Source organism: Lytechinus variegatus, chromosome 6 (assembly GCF_018143015.1).
Source record: "Lytechinus variegatus isolate NC3 chromosome 6, Lvar_3.0, whole genome shotgun sequence".
Taxonomy (NCBI): Eukaryota; Metazoa; Echinodermata; class Echinoidea; order Temnopleuroida; family Toxopneustidae; genus Lytechinus; species Lytechinus variegatus.
The window spans coordinates 40,391,432-40,407,685 of NC_054745.1; the positions used below are offsets into that span (position 1 = coordinate 40,391,432).

The window sequence follows — 16,254 nt, forward strand, 5'->3', positions numbered from 1 at the left end:
TATCCAAAATAAGGCAGTAGAAATGGACCGCGTGGGTAGTACGGAGGTTGACTTTACTCCTCAAAACGTGCGAGATGCATGAAGTGTACATGACGAGTTCGCAAGGAGAAGTGAAGAAATTACTTCCATGAAAATTAACCACGAGATCGTTCCAAATGATGATTGGTAGATCCAAAGTTTCTTGACCTGGACAAATCATGATGATTGGTCACTCGAATATAAACATTGCCGGATTGGCCATCTAAAACCGCGAGGCACGCCCCAAGACTGGAATGCGGCAAGCAAACTTGACAATAAGCAAATATGCGACTCTTGCGTGAAATTAACGAGGCTCACATGTTCGCGACTAGCTAAAGGAATTTTGCCATTGTATTTACAGATAAAGACGAAAGAAAATGTAGACGGAAATTTACATTTGGGTCAAAACAAATGCAAGTCGCTACAGATGCATGTAAGGGTGCATTTTATGTGGATGCATGTGAGTGTGCGTATTTTGTATGAATGTGTGTGAATGTGTGCATTCTGTATGGATATTTGTGTATTTTGAGTGGAGCATGTGAGTGTGTGTACTTAGTGTGAATGCATGTGAGTGTGTGTGTTTTGTGTGTAGGTGCATGTGTGTGTATATATAGTTAGTGCCTGAATTTACGGTCATAGAACACCACCCATGAGTGAGTAACGAAACAGGTTAACGAACTCGCTTTAAGTGTTCGTTTGACTCAAACTGTCTTTGGCTGAATTGAATTTTGATGTGTGTTTCAGTGAATGTGCTCTCCTTGTGCTCCTGAAAATCTTGGTATAACCTAGCTTAGCCTTGTCTTATTGCAACCCATGACTGATACGGTTTGCATGATGGACTAACCTAAACCAGGGGATGACTTTGGATTGAAGTTTCACACTCATGAAGTGTCAATTTGGCTGATTTGTGATTCAAGGATGAAGCCCAAAATACAGTCAAGTCCCATACGTACGGTTTCATGTTGTTATGATCTGACTGTGACTCAGGTAAATCTACACTACAATTGGAGCACTTAAATAGATTATTAACTTAAAAAAAAAAAGAATAAAATAAGAATAATGAAAATAGTGATAATAAAATAATAAAAGTAAAGAATAAAATAATAAAAAGTCAAGAATAAAGTAATAAAAAAATAAATAAAATAATAAAATTTATCGTCAAATGTCCTTCCTGAAAAAGCACAACCAAGAAGTGTATGTCGAAAATTGATGAATCAAAATAGCAGTTTCGGCCTGGTCGCTGGAAGGAAATATTTGCAATACTAGTAAATTTTTGTCAGTTCCCAAACTATTGTAAAGTTTGGTTCAATAATTATCGAAAAAAAATCCAAGGTGTTCTTTGTTATCTAAAGCCCTTCTCACACTTTGCGATTCGTTGCGATCCGAATTTCAAATTAAATGTATCAACATTTATTTAATATGGATATTCCTACTAATAAAATATTACGAATCAGAGTACATAATAGTGGTAGGTCTACTGATATCATAATTCAGTCTAGAGAGAGCCTCCCTGAATGAATAAAAACAAATTGAATTCCAAATCGTAATGACGTCATCATCGGCTGCGAATTGAAACCGATTTGGACTGTATTCCGACCATAGGGCTTACCGCAATGTAAAAGTATGATTTTACTTTTCCTAACAATATGCCAAAAATTTAAATGAAATAATTCAATTCTTGGAACTTTCATAATGAATGTAAAATGCGATTTGAAAAATCGCGTCTAAGGGGTATTTGCAATTATTGACCACGTCGTGCGCCGCGAAGCGAAACACTCCTTATATGTCTGAGCTATGTTTCGTGCGAAAAAAATATATAATGGTGTTCTCAAATGGGGGGGGGGTTCCTCTGTTATGTTTATAACAGGGTAACGTGTCGATTGATTCCCTTTGGAATTGACAAACTAAAGAAAAAATCTGAAGACAATGTAATATAACCATTTTCACCATGTGTTTATTTATTTCAGTAATTTAGTAATAAGATTTGCACTTAATTGTGATTAAAACTATGAAGAACTATCGGTATTAATACAACCATATCTCTGTTTTCACGCAGCAAAAGAGGTGCTACTCACCAAATCTTAGCTTAAGATCCCATTCCTATCTAAGTTCCTTTAAAGTAGCACTTAAGACATATCTCTTCCGTAAATAGTATGATTTTTTACAGTTAACATGTCCGTAGTTATGTTAGTATTCAAGATATGTAAGGTAGTTACGTTGGATGTTTAGTTATGTAAGGTAGTTAAGTTAATAAGTGAGTTTAGTTTATCAAGTTAAGTAGTTAGGTTTTTGCGATGTAAAGCGCTTAGAGAAATTTTGTTAGGCGCTATATAAATATTGAGTTATTATTATTATTATTATGCATGTGGCGTCGAAATATCATAGCAAAATTCATAAATTATTTTTCATTCTAGTGGGTCTACTTGATAAATTAAGGGTCGAATTTAGTTGTATAGTTTATAATAATAAATATTGGCTTGTAGTTCATATTGTTAACGACTAGATCGCACGAAATGAGTCCGAGATAAATATGAGGGGGTGGGGGGCCATCATGCACCCCCCCCCCCGTGTCATTGATGTATTTCAAATAGCCCAGTCTTTTTAGGGTTAAGGGTGACTTCCACTTGTTGAGAAAAATTCACTCCGAATAGAGTGATTCTTCACGTCACTACTAAAGGGAGTGAAAATTCCCCCGTCCCATGATTCAAACTCATCCATGTAGATCATATAACCAAGACAATTTCTTTATATATAGAGATACAATTTTACCCTTTTTAACCTGGTGCTGAAAGATGATTGCCGACCCCATAAACAGATATTAGTGAAGCATTTCAGTGATTTTATTTCACTATTTGATAAAAGTTACTGAAATCCTTGCATCTGATTGGCTCGGGGGGGGGGGGGAAGTGTCAGTGAAAATCCCTGACTCTGTGTTTATTGAAAATGATACCCGAATAATAGCCACACATTAATTGCATAGACGAACTTAAACATCAATAGCAAGACAATATTTAAATTCTGTAATTATTATTCTAGAATCAACATGATCAATGGACATGGACACCTAATCTTACTTCAAATGTAATCTAAATTTAGATGACGTACAGTAAGCTAGTTCATTTCATATTGGTGATTTTTTTTTTGTTATGATTCGCATGATTCCGCATAAATCACGTGATTCTTAAGAATTTACAGACGTAAATGATTCCGCATAAATCACGTGATTCTTAAGAATTTACAGACGTACAGTGTATAGATCATGCAGATCTATGTCTAACTTGATCAGTTAGCCTACAGTACTAATCAGTAGCGGACCGTGACCCGGAGGAGACTAGGCAATGGGGGGGGGGCACTGCATTGTTTGTGAACAATGTCGTCTCCCCCCCCCCCCCCCCCCAGCCAATGCTTTGTCTCCTCGGGGTCACGGTCCGCCACTGGTACTATTTCAACATCCGGGCTAGCACGTAAACCATCGATATGAAAAAGCTGGAAGGGGCTCGTTGTATGTTGTCACGCGTACAACCTTCAATTAAGAAAATGTACTCCATGACACAATAAACAGTATATGGGGGCATACCCAAAAAGAGTGTTTAACTATGATTGTGCGTCCCTGACCTTTTGACCTTTTAGAGTACTTTCTGCGGGTTGTAGCTCTATCCGGCATTTGGATATCGATGGCGAAAACTAGGCCGTCAGTGGTGACCTGATGAATACAAATCATCCTATTACTAGCTGATGATGTTAATGTATGGATGTCATCCAGTCACCATATTCACAGAAACCCCTTATTATTCCCCCTTTTGAGCTCTGTGTTTAAAAAACTAATGAATCATGAACGTTGATGTTAGTCCACAGAAAACTAGTATCATTCCAAAGTTCATCTAGCACACATTCATAGATAAAGATTATTCAGCAATTATTCAGCAAGTAGCTCATGTATTCTTTGTGACCTGATGATGTAAATGCATGAATATCATCAAGGCACTATGTTCATATAAATCCCTTGTTCTGCAACACTCGTCTACTCCGTGTTGAAACAGCTAATGAACACTTATGATTACGTCACTGCTATTCAACATGTGACGTTATTCCACAGAAATTTGTTATTATTCAAAAGTTCATCAAGCTCTGCGTTCATAGATGAATAGAAAAGATTCTACAAGTAGCTACGCTAATCTAACGACCTGGGCTCCGTAACACAAAGGTTTGCGATGAATAGCAAATATGAAATAACACTTCTGATTGGTTCCCAGTCAGTATTTTGCGACAAATGTGCGTGTAAAAATGATCTTGATTGGTCAGTTCATTTAGCGATTGATCGCTAATCTTTGTGTTACGGGACCCTGATGATCGAAATGTATGAATATCATCGAGACACTATATTCATTGAAATCCTTTGTTCTTCAATACTCGGCTGAGCTCCGTGTTTAAACAGCTTAAGCATCCTTACGATTACGTCACGGGTCATCAACGGTAACGTCATTCTACATGATCATTCAAAGTTCATCAAGCTCTGAATATTTTTTCAGCAAGTAGCCCAGCTATTATTGATGACTGGATGGTGCATATGAATACAATATCATAGGGGAAAATGATTTCATGAAAAAGAAATTATTCAAAAACACATAGTAGCCCAGCTACTATTGATGACTGGATGATTATGAATACCAACTACATTGCGGAGTGTAATGGTTTCATGGAAATCTTCTGCTCCCGAACGCTTGTCCATGCTCTATGGCTACAGGTAAGTGGGTGACGTCATTCCACAAAAATTTCGTGCTGTTCAAAAGTTCACTGAGCTCAGCGTTCATTGGTGAATAGAAATTATTCAATAACGTCCTTGTTTCATCCAACATTTCTCCAACGCGTTTCTTCATCTGGGTGTTTGTCCTGATTTTCTCTGCACCGCAAATGAAGGACAACCCCGAACGCTTTAATGGCGCTGCGATGGAAAACGAGAGATAAATGTAATGTTATTGAAATATTGTTTTGTAATGATTACAGAAATTAGAGAAAGTAGCAAATTATGCTGGCAATTAAGGTGACAGGCGAAGTGACAGATCTGACAAACGAATGCAATGATGTGATCTTGAAGCGTGTCTCATAGATAATACAAAATGATAATCACCCTGAGCTCTACACCCATGTTATACTCTTATGCGCTCAGGTAAACGGTACCGGTCAATAAAAGCAAGAACTTCACACTTCCTCAACTCCTTTGTTCCTCTCTCTCTATCCACAAATACAATGAACTACATTGAATAAGCCCATATCTTGTCACTTCGCCAGTTATCCGTACTGCATCAAGTTTCACCTCTTAAATAGGTTAACATATATTTAAGTGATAATAAATGTAATATAATAATGTAACAATATAATGTAATATAATATAATAATGTAACAATATAATGACTGGAATGATGACATCTATGGTGTCCATAAAATGTATATTAATTGAATTATCGTGCACTATAATATATGTAAATAATGTAAATTTTGTAATGCCAACAGAGTGAATTTTCTTAAGGACAATGAATTAGTGAATAAAAATCTGAATCTGAATTATACAATTTTATATGCCTACCAATGCGAAAATTTCCTACAGGAAATATTGATCTCTATTTCTCTGCACTTCATATCTACTTGCATTTAATTGTTTGGTTTTAGGTTGATTTCATTTTTTTATTACATGCATTCTCTCTAGCAAAAACCTCAAAGAAGCGTAAATGTTACATTATCTGCATATTTATTGAATTTGAGGAGCAATATAACGATCCTGCCGAAAGAGAGGGCGTTGCAACGTTTTGGTTTTACAACTCAATACAAATTACTCTCTAGACTATATATACAGACGGTGTGTATTCTCTAACTAGACCAGGCATACTTGCTGCATGATGATAACCCCTCAAAATAAATCTGTGTTTGGCCAATAGTGTTTCCTAACTCCCAATTTCATTCGAAAGATGATTTAAAGGTCAAGTCCACCTCAGAAAAATGTTAATTTGAATAAATAGAGAAAAATCAAACTAGTATCGCTGAAAATTTCATCAAAATCGAATTGTGAAATAAGAAAGTTATGGAATTTTAAAGTTTCGCTTATTTTTCACAAAATAACGATATACACAACTGGGTGAGTCAGTCGATGATGTCCATCACTCACTATTTCTTTTGTTTTTCATTGTTTGAATTATACAATTTTTCATTTATTACAGATTTGACAATAAGGACCAACTTGACTGAATCATATAGTATAAAACACTGCTATCTACACACGTTCAGGGAGGAATTAATCATTGTTTCACTTGACAATGAGGAAAAAATTAGAATATTCCATATGATATAAATACAAATGAAATAGTGAGTGGATGACGTCATCAGTCTCCTGATTTGCATACTGACCAGGATGTGAATAGAACTGTTTTGTGAAATTAAGCGAAATTTTAAAATGTCATAACTTTTTTATTTTACATCCGATTTTGATGAAATTTTCAGTGTTAAGCTTGTTGGATTATTCTCTTTTTATTAAAAACATGTTTTTATTGGGGTGGACTTGTCCTTTAATTTTCTTGAATCAGCCCCCCCCCCCCCAGTCTTTATAGGGTTAAAAACCAATCAACAACAACATCTTGAAACGCTGTGTATCACTTACATAATTCTAAAAAGCGATATATCTCTTTCAGTTTGCTGATACACCGGCTCTGCCAGTCCTCCAATCTCAAGACCAGGATTTGCTCACGTGGGAATATTCTCAGCCAATCACGAAGAAAGACAGCGTAGTTGCCTAACAGAAGACGCTGGACAGAAATGTGAGAAAATAACGTTAATAAAAAAAAACACACAGTAAAGCATAACTAAGCACAATACGACTTGTTCACTTCCTTATTGCAATCCACAGGCTAAGGGATGGCTTTAAAATGTGGAAGGACAATCTATATCCAATAGGAGAGTCATCAGTTCATTTTATATCAAAGATATATTCTAACTGTAATCAAGCATTTTTTTCCTCAAACTCCAATTATTTCCAGGAGTTGCAGCACAACTAGAAAATGTGATCAAATACCTTACTCAAATTTCCATCTCAGTGCACGGGTCGCCTCACGGTAATGGAATCGTTCTAGTGCGTGTGATTTAATGTCATATGCTTTCCAGCTTCGAGTTATACGTAACACTCTGTGAGGCACACCCAGGTTTTTTTTACAATCTAAAGAAACTTTCAGAGAGAACGAACTTCAGTCGTAGTCCTATACGTACAGAACTTTGTGTTCCGTGGGCATAGGTACAAGCACGGCTACTCCTGTTTTGAGTACAGCGTTGGTATCTTCGTATGCCCTCGTCGACTATCTCGTGAAAGTGACGCTTTGAAATGAACTGATCGTCCTCGTTCCCGAAGAAAAGGTAGTCAGAATAAACCCTGACAGTGAGAAAGATTGAATTAATTACATTAAACTAAATCAAAATAACTTATTTTAACTCGATAAAAAACATACGTGCAAGTTACGGGTCGTGAGTTCCAGTGGTTAGAGCATTGGACTCATAATCGCAAGGTTGTGAGTTCGAATCCCAACTCTGCCATTGTCTCCACTTTGATAAAAAGGCCCAAGAGTGATATCTGTCGTCTATTACGTCAGCCACTATGACTGATTAACCTAGACGTAAAATGTTTCCCAGGTAATTGGTTATATACCAGCTTGGCGTTTACCAGCAAAAAAATGCTGTCCTGCCGAGTTCCTACGGGAGTTACCACAAACAGAAACAGAAGTTATGGGGAAAAAATACATGGTCAAAAGAACGACAAAGCAAAGTAAGAAAAAATACAGTGTAAAAACGAAATTCGAATGTGGAGTGGTATTACTAATACTTTTAACATGTCTTCTTGCATTATCATCATTAATCATAATCACAAGTTAAGATACCTTTCAGTTGGGTTACGAAGCACGACTATGAACTTCGCATTTGGTTGAACCTCCTTGATGACGTCTGCGATGACGTATTCTGGTCCGTCTATCCGATTGGACGGTTGTTGCCATGCGTTATCCCACAGAGTAGATGTTGATCCGTCACCTATTACAATAGTGTATAAAAAAAAACGTATGGGGAAATTGCCAACTCGTCCACTGCCAACTCGTCCCCTCATCACAAAGGTCTACCTTCATTTAGTCTAATGCCAATCTGTCCATCAACATACAACCATTTGGTCCTATCATGAATTCGTCTAATCGCTTCGTCAATCCCTACTTCGTCTGTAACCATTTCATCTCATCACCAATTGGTCTAATATCTGTTTTATTTTATTCATGAAAACAGATTATTATTATTATTATTATTACCATATGTTTTATATAATAGGGCACTGTTTTTTGGATTAGAATGTAGTGTACAAGTAATTGATTGTACAAATTACAAGCAATTGTGTACAAATAATTAATCGAGCTAGAACCGGGGGTTGCAAAAGCAGTGCTTTATATCCTCAGGCAAAAACGCTTTTTAAATCCCTATATTATTATCATTATTATTATATTAAAAATGCATACAACTTAATGAATACATGAATAAAATACAAAATATAAAATGAAAATCAACTCCCCCTAAAAAAGTGAACTGACTTACCCACTACCAGCCAGTTAGCCATGATAGGATTGTCTAACAACTTGGGCACGATCCGATACGACATGACGTCAAGATACCATGACAACGAGAGGGGCGTGGTTACGTTGAAACTGTACTCGGGAGGGAGTTCCCCTAGGCGAGGGAAAGAAATGAAATGAATAGTTCGTGAAATGGGCGTGGTCATAAAGTTTAATGCAGAGATAGGGGCGTGGTTATGATGATAAAAGGGAGTTTTTACTCGGCGACGTACGGAGTGTTCAAGAGCACAGGAAATGTATTTAAAAATGTCCGTTATATGACATAGAACAGCTGAAAGGTCTTTGTCGAAAGTTGTTGAATCAGAACAGCAGTTTTCGTCCGCTTGTCCACATTCAAACTGCTGTTTTGGATTCATCACATTTCGACAAAGACTTCTTCGTTGTTGTATGTCATGAAGGGCTTTTGAAAATACATTGTATCTGTTCTTGAGCCCTTCGTGTGACACACAGTCAAAGCTTCTATACAGGGAGCTCCCCGATGGACAGAGAAGGAAAAAGTCAACTCAATGGATTGTGAAATGGGCATGGCCATAAATGCACACAGAATCAAGCAGCGATAGAGGGCGTGGTTATTATTTTCATAGATCTACTTTGCCTAAGAGCGGAGAATATGGAAAAAAGTCAATACGTTATGAGATAGGCGTGATCATTAATTGTTATATCGAGAAAACCAAATGCAATTGTTTTCAAATTTATCAGGGCCCCATTTTTAAAAGAGTTACGATTGATCCAATCATCGTAACTATGGACGGCCAGCAACGTCAATATGTAAAATGCTTCCTTTATATATATATATATATATATATATATATATATATATATATATAAGTACCCCTTATGTAATAAACAAAGCACATGTACCCCTTCAGTAACCCCATTCATATTTACATGCTCTGTCAACCCAATGTTATACCCTAATGCACACGCTCTGTATACTTTATTCTGTGAGTAGCTCAAAAAATTGTGTTCTTCATACTACCAGTCGCTGATGATCCTTCGGGTGGAACAGTCTGTACGACCAGCTTAAGTTAAGCATCCAACCAATAAATTATTTATACTCAGCTCCTACACAGTCGAGCACTATATATGAATGTATATCCCTACATTCATTGATTTCTTGACAATTTAGTGTGTTCTCATTTGTTTACAAAGGACACTTTACAAATTTCCTGAAGAAGAAATTATGACACTGATGGATTTCCATAGAGTTACGATCGATTCGATCAATCGTAACTCTTTGTAAGACGGTGTAACATTTACATGAAGCTCCGCTACGTAGATTTGACCGCTAAGGAATCTCTTCCTACTGAGTGCAGAGAGCTTGAAACTCAATTTCAAGAAGCAGCAGGAAAACGTGTACAGTATAATAGGTCTTGCGTTTATTGCGTTTATCATGTTTATACGGATTACAATAACTTGGGATCTTTAAACGATTTAACAAAGTGCATTCGTGTGGAAAAACTTGATATAGTGAATTGATAGGATCCCGGAATGAGATATCGGCCTGTACAAACAAATTAATTGTAAACAAATTCGTGTACTAATTATGTTTCACTTTTCCTTTTACCAGCTACATCCCTTTGCTTTATATTTTGATTCAGTAGATGTGGGCCATACGTTTGTGGAAATAGGAAAGATGGAATTCAGATCTCATTCTCCCTCTATCTCTTTCCTCTTGTTATTCTGATAATAATCATTAGTATTATTTTTACTATTATGATGTTGTTATTATTATTTTCATTTTCATTATTATTATCATCATTATCATTAGTATTAACATCAGTTTTATTATCATCATTAGCAATATTATTATCAGTAGTAGTAGTAGTAGAAGTAGTAGTAGTAGTACAGTAGTAGTAGTAGTAGTAGTAGTAGTAGTAGTAGTAGTAGTAGTAGTAGTAGTAGTAGTAGTAGTAGTAGTAGTACTATGGTGTCACTTACTGACTCTGTATCTAGCCCACCAATGAGGTTCTTTGTCGTTGTGCTGGATCTCTCGATGTGCATTGATCTTCTCCCACAGATCGGTGGAACCACACTTTTGCATCCCGATAAGGTAGAAGTAGGGCAGACACCGAAGACCTGGCGGCGCAACTCCCCGGTAGAAGAAGCAAGGATTCTTAAAGCTTGGCAGAAAAGTCTCAGGGATGGCGTCGAACACCTGGTTTATGAATTGAGGAACAATCAAATATCAATTCCCTGTAAAAAAAATAATAACTAAAAAAAAAAATGTCGGTGGCGTTTTGAGAGCACCGCATCATCCCTCGTTAAACTTCATCATACGTGCCATAAAATTACGAAAGTGTTATAATAACATGCTACAAAAACTACGGCGTTAAAACCAACACCAGTTATTTTCAACGGCTTTTAACACCCTGGGGTGTTACACTCTAGAGTCGGAACATAACACCAAAGGGTGCTGGAGAAACAAAGGTGTTGAAATAACTCTGGTTGTTGAACTATGTAAATTTAACACCACACTGTAAATATAAGACCACAGTTTAGTCGTGTTGAACTGACATAATTTTACATTTAACACTGGTGTTAAAGGCTTGACGCAGTCCTCACATAGCACTTAGTGGTGTATCTTGCAGTGTATGACTAGCGAGGGCAAAGGCACGTTCCTCGGGCTGGGGGCGGGGTCAGCCAAATTCTTCTGCTGATTTGGGAAATAAAATCAAGAGAACATAGTTCAATCAAGATTGTCACTTCTTGTTCTTTAGAGGACAAATCCACCCCAACAAAAAAATGATTTGAAAAAAAGAGAAAAATTAAATTAGCATAACACTGAAGATGTCATCAAAATCGGATGAAAAATAAAAAAGTTATATTTTGAAGATTTGCTCGATTTCAGAAAATAGTTACATGCACATCCCGATCGGTATGCAAATGTGGGAACTGATGTCATCACCATGATCACTCACTCACTTTTTCGTTTGTATTTAATCATTTGAAATATGAAACGTTCTAATTTTCTCCTCATTGTCCTGCGAAAAAAAAAATTATGGTTCAGGCAAGTTGGTCCTTCTCGTCAAATTTGTAAAAATTGAGATATTGTACAGTTCAAACAATAAAAAATAAATAGTGAGTGGGGGACATCATCGATTCTCCTTTGCAAGTGACTAAATTGTGCATATAACTTTTTTTGAAAAATAAGCGAAACTATAAAATGTCATAACTTTCTGTTTTTACATCCGGTTTTGATGAAATCTTCAGCATTATGTTTGTCTGATTTTTCTCTATTGATTGAAATCAAAATTTTGGGGGGTGGACTTGACCTTTAAACTTATCCAACATTGTGGGCTAGTCTACACGCATAGTCTCATATTCGACCTTATACCAATTATATCGTGTCTATATAGAGTGAAGACAAGCCGCCAAATGCTTTGTCTGTGTCGAGCAAGCGACAGTTTATGGTGAATCGCGGTATTATGCGAATCACGAAAACCAAGCTAGCTAGGGTCTGTGCGTGCAGACTAATTGTAGGCTAAAATGATATTTCAGATTTAATTTTCTAATTCAATACAGTCTTACTTTGGTTAAATCATAAGAAGTAGGCGTGTATCCTCAGCAGGAAACCTGTTACTGCGAGACACGTAAGAAATCTAATTTTGAAGGGGTTTAATGCCAATCAAAGTCTAGTCCTCTCATTTAGTCATCAATTTAATTGGGCTGTCAAATCTAACGACCATGGCCAAGTATTTATTTCTCGATTAAGAAGTACGTGCATCATCAACTCAGAGTCCGATCCTTTAAACCCTCTTGCTTCTCTTATCCCTCTCTATAACCCCCCCCCCCAATATCTTAATGACGTCACAAAGTAAGGCGCAGTGGCGATCATCACCCCTTCCCCTCGACCTCCCCCTATCTTTGATCTCTCATTATTTTGATGACGCGCAGATCTTGATACTGGGGTAAGCCTAAATACTTCCCCCTCTCCTATCCACAACCTCTCACAACCATGGACTCAATCTTGTTCAACATAAATTCGGATAGTAGGATACGTCGAACCCCCCTACGTACCCTCTCCTCTCTCAACACCCTCCTTCCCAAGAGCTCTCGTTCAAAGAGGAGAAAATCGGATAAAGAGGTAAAGGGGCTTTCCCTTCTCCCTTCTCCCTCTTATCTCTCAACCCATTTCCCCATCAGATATCATTCAACAAAGTCAGGTACAGGGGTAAAGGCTAATACCCATCTCCTCTCTCAACCACTTCACCAGTATTGATGTACCATTTTGTTTGGACTTCAATTCAGATACTAGGGGTAACTACTACTACTACCTCTTACCTTCTCTGTCAATCCGATTTTGTCCCTTACTTGAGCTTTCAAGACATATATTCAGAGTTAAGTCCCCTCCCCCATCCATACAATTGATGTACACGGATAAGTGCTCTATTTAAACCTCCCTCTCCTACTTCTTACTCAGCATGTTCAGAGCACAGATTCGGAAACCATTAACATTTCCATGATAACTGGGATAAGTTCTTCCCCCTTCGAACTTTTCATTCTCCATCGCAATAGCCCCCCCCCCCTATTTACCCCCTCCGCAATGGGCTTATACAGGTGTAAGTGCTCACTCGCCCCGCTCCACCTCCTCATTCAGGAAAGAAATCCTGATACAGGGGGCAAGTGCTGTCCCCTCTCCCTCCCTCCTCGATCTCTCAATCCCTTTCCTCTCGTAATAAGCATGGTAAGCACTCATTGAAGGGCACAAAAGGTGTTGTAGGTGCTCATCCACCTTTCATATATTCATTCAGGATAGGTACAAATCCAGATACAGCGGTTAGTCACCACCCCTCCCCTCCCCTTCCCTTCTTACACCATGTCTCTCTATAGCCCCCCCCCCCCTTTCCCTCCATTAAGGACTCAAATCCAGATACAGGGGTAAGTGCTGTCTCCCCTTCTCTCTCAACCCCCTACCCCTCCCTCCCATGTGCTCTGATTCAAGGACACCAATGCAGGTGCAGGGGTAAGTGCGTCCTCCTCCTCCACCCCCCACCCCATCACTCTCTCTCTCTCAACACCCCCTCCCTCTCATCAGCTCTGGTTCAAGAACGCCAATTCAGGTGCAGGGGTAAGTGCGTCCTCCCCCCCTCTCTCTCTCTCCACCCCCCCCCCCCCCCTCCCCAAACTCTCTCCCATGAGCTCTGCTTCAAGAACACCAATTCAGGTGCAGGGGTACGTGCGTCCTCCTCACCCCCCCCCCCTCTCTCTCAACACCCCCTCCCCAAACTCTCTCCCATGAGCTCTGCTTCAAGGACACCAATCAGGTGCGGGGAAAGTGCTTCCCAATCAGCCCGTCACTCGACATCCGCCCCTGTCTCCGGTTCGCTTCTCTGGAGATCATTATCGAGGTTCAAGAGCAATTCAATCATAGCGTAGTCATGGTTAAAGGGAAACCTGAAGGGTGCAATGCTAATGCTACTGTAGAGAGTTTTCACTTCCATGACTCACGTCGCCACCGGGAACGGTAAATTGCCAATTCGTCCACTGCCAACTCGTCCACTCACCACATGGTCTACCTTCCTTTAGTCTAATGCCATTCCGGCCATCATCATTTCGTCTAACAACCACTTGGTCCAATAACCATTTGGTCCAATCACTACTTCTTCTAATCCCCATTTTCTTTTCATTCATTTTGCACAATTAACACTTAAAGGGGAATGAAACCTTTGGAACAAATAGGCTTGTGTAGAAACAGAAAAATCAAAGAATAAGAATAAAGAAAGTTTGAGAAAAATCGGACAAATAGTGAGAAAGTTATGAGCATTTAAATATTGCAATCACTAATGCTATGGAGATCCTCACATTGGCAATGTGACAAGGATGTGTGATGTCACTGATGAACAACTTTCCCTTTGATGGACTATAAAATACCCTTAAAATGTCTTTTTTTGCTTTTTCTTATGATGATACAAACTCTTTATCCATGATGTACATGTACATGTATGCTTAAAAACTATGTATTACATGCCCTCATGTAGATAGAACAGTATGATTTATGGATCGATGTGATAAAAGAGGCAATTCAAGTGAAATATATACTAAAGTAATGGGGAGAGTTGTTCACAAGTGACATCACACATCTTTGTCGCATTGCCAATTTGCTATCTCCATAGCATTAGTGATTGCAATATTCAAATACTCATAACTTTCTCATTATTTGTCCGATTTTTCTCAAACTTTCGTTGATCTATTTCTTCGATTTTTCTGTTTTCACACAAGCTATCTTGTTCCAATGGTTTCATTCTCCTTTAAGTTTAATTAGACCAAATGGTATATGGACTAAATAGCTATTGGACCAACTCGACATTAGACGGAATGGCATTAGACTAAATGAAAGTAGACCATGTGGTGAGTAGACGAACTGATGGTAGACCAAATGATAGTAGACGAGTTGGCAATTGGACGAATTGGCATTAGACGAATTGGAAATAAACCTTCGGGAACATAGTAAATAGATTGTGTCCTTCGTTCGTAAAAACAAAACGGTCTTTGTCGAGAGTTGGTAAATCGGAGCAGCAGCTTCGTCCGTGACTCTGGACAAAAAGATATTTTATTGCATTTTTCGTTAGCTCCGAAACTTACGACGAAACTGTTGTTCTCGTTCACTACACTGCAAAAATGCTGGTGTTGAATTAACACCAGCCCAGAATCTATACATGTCCACACCAGAGAAGTGCTAAACAACATCGGTTTGTGAATAAGTCTAACACCAGATTTGACATCAGCCCGGAATCTTCATATGCCCACACCAGAGAAGTGTTAAACAACACCGGTTTGGGAATTAGTCTAAAACCAGATAGGTGTTTATACAACACCAAGTACTTTTAAAACGTCATCGGTTTGATTCCAACATGTCCAAAATGGTGTTGTTTCAATACTGACTTGGACATATATAAATTCCGGGCTGGTGTTATATCAACACCGGAGTTTTTGCAGAGCAATTTTCGACAAAGACCTCCTAGCTTTTCATTGTCATTTGACGGATATTTTAACGCATTTGTTGTGTTCTTCAGCCTGTCCCAGTTACAGTAGTCTCTCAAACGAGACCGACTAAAAAAATCAGCCGATGATATACCATTTCATTCGCCTGTTTCTCTAACTCTATATAATTATCTACTCTCTTGAAATAGTTGGGCAAAAAATCCCAACTCACCAATCCTGGGCAACATTCTGTCCATACAACCACTGGTCAAATCTGCCCAAATTGGGAAATAAAATGAATAATTGGGTAATAAATTTGCTAAATTTGACAAAAATTGCCTAGAATTAATGTATTTTAACCAACATTCATATCCCAACACAGTGGAAAGTATCTTGCCCAACGTTTAAGTGTGTAGACAAAATGACTACAGATAGGACACCTTTACACACAGCAAAAACTGCGGTGTTAACCGGTGTACATAGAGGACCACACCAGTTGTTTACACCGGTGTTAAATGGGTGGTGTTAGTTTTACACCCATAGGTGTTATTACAACACCATTACAACACCTTTGGTTGTTATATTTACACTCTTTGGTGTTATGTTCAATCTCCAGGGTGTAACTTTAACACCTCAGGGTGTGGTCCTCTATTAACACCAACTGGTG

General features: G+C 38.2%; 1 pseudogene; it reads right to left on the reverse strand.

Moving 5' to 3' along the window:
• Positions 1 to 4,087: 4,087 nt before the first annotated feature.
• Positions 4,088 to 16,254, reverse strand: part of LOC121417483 — a 28,754-nt pseudogene continuing 16,587 nt past the window's right edge.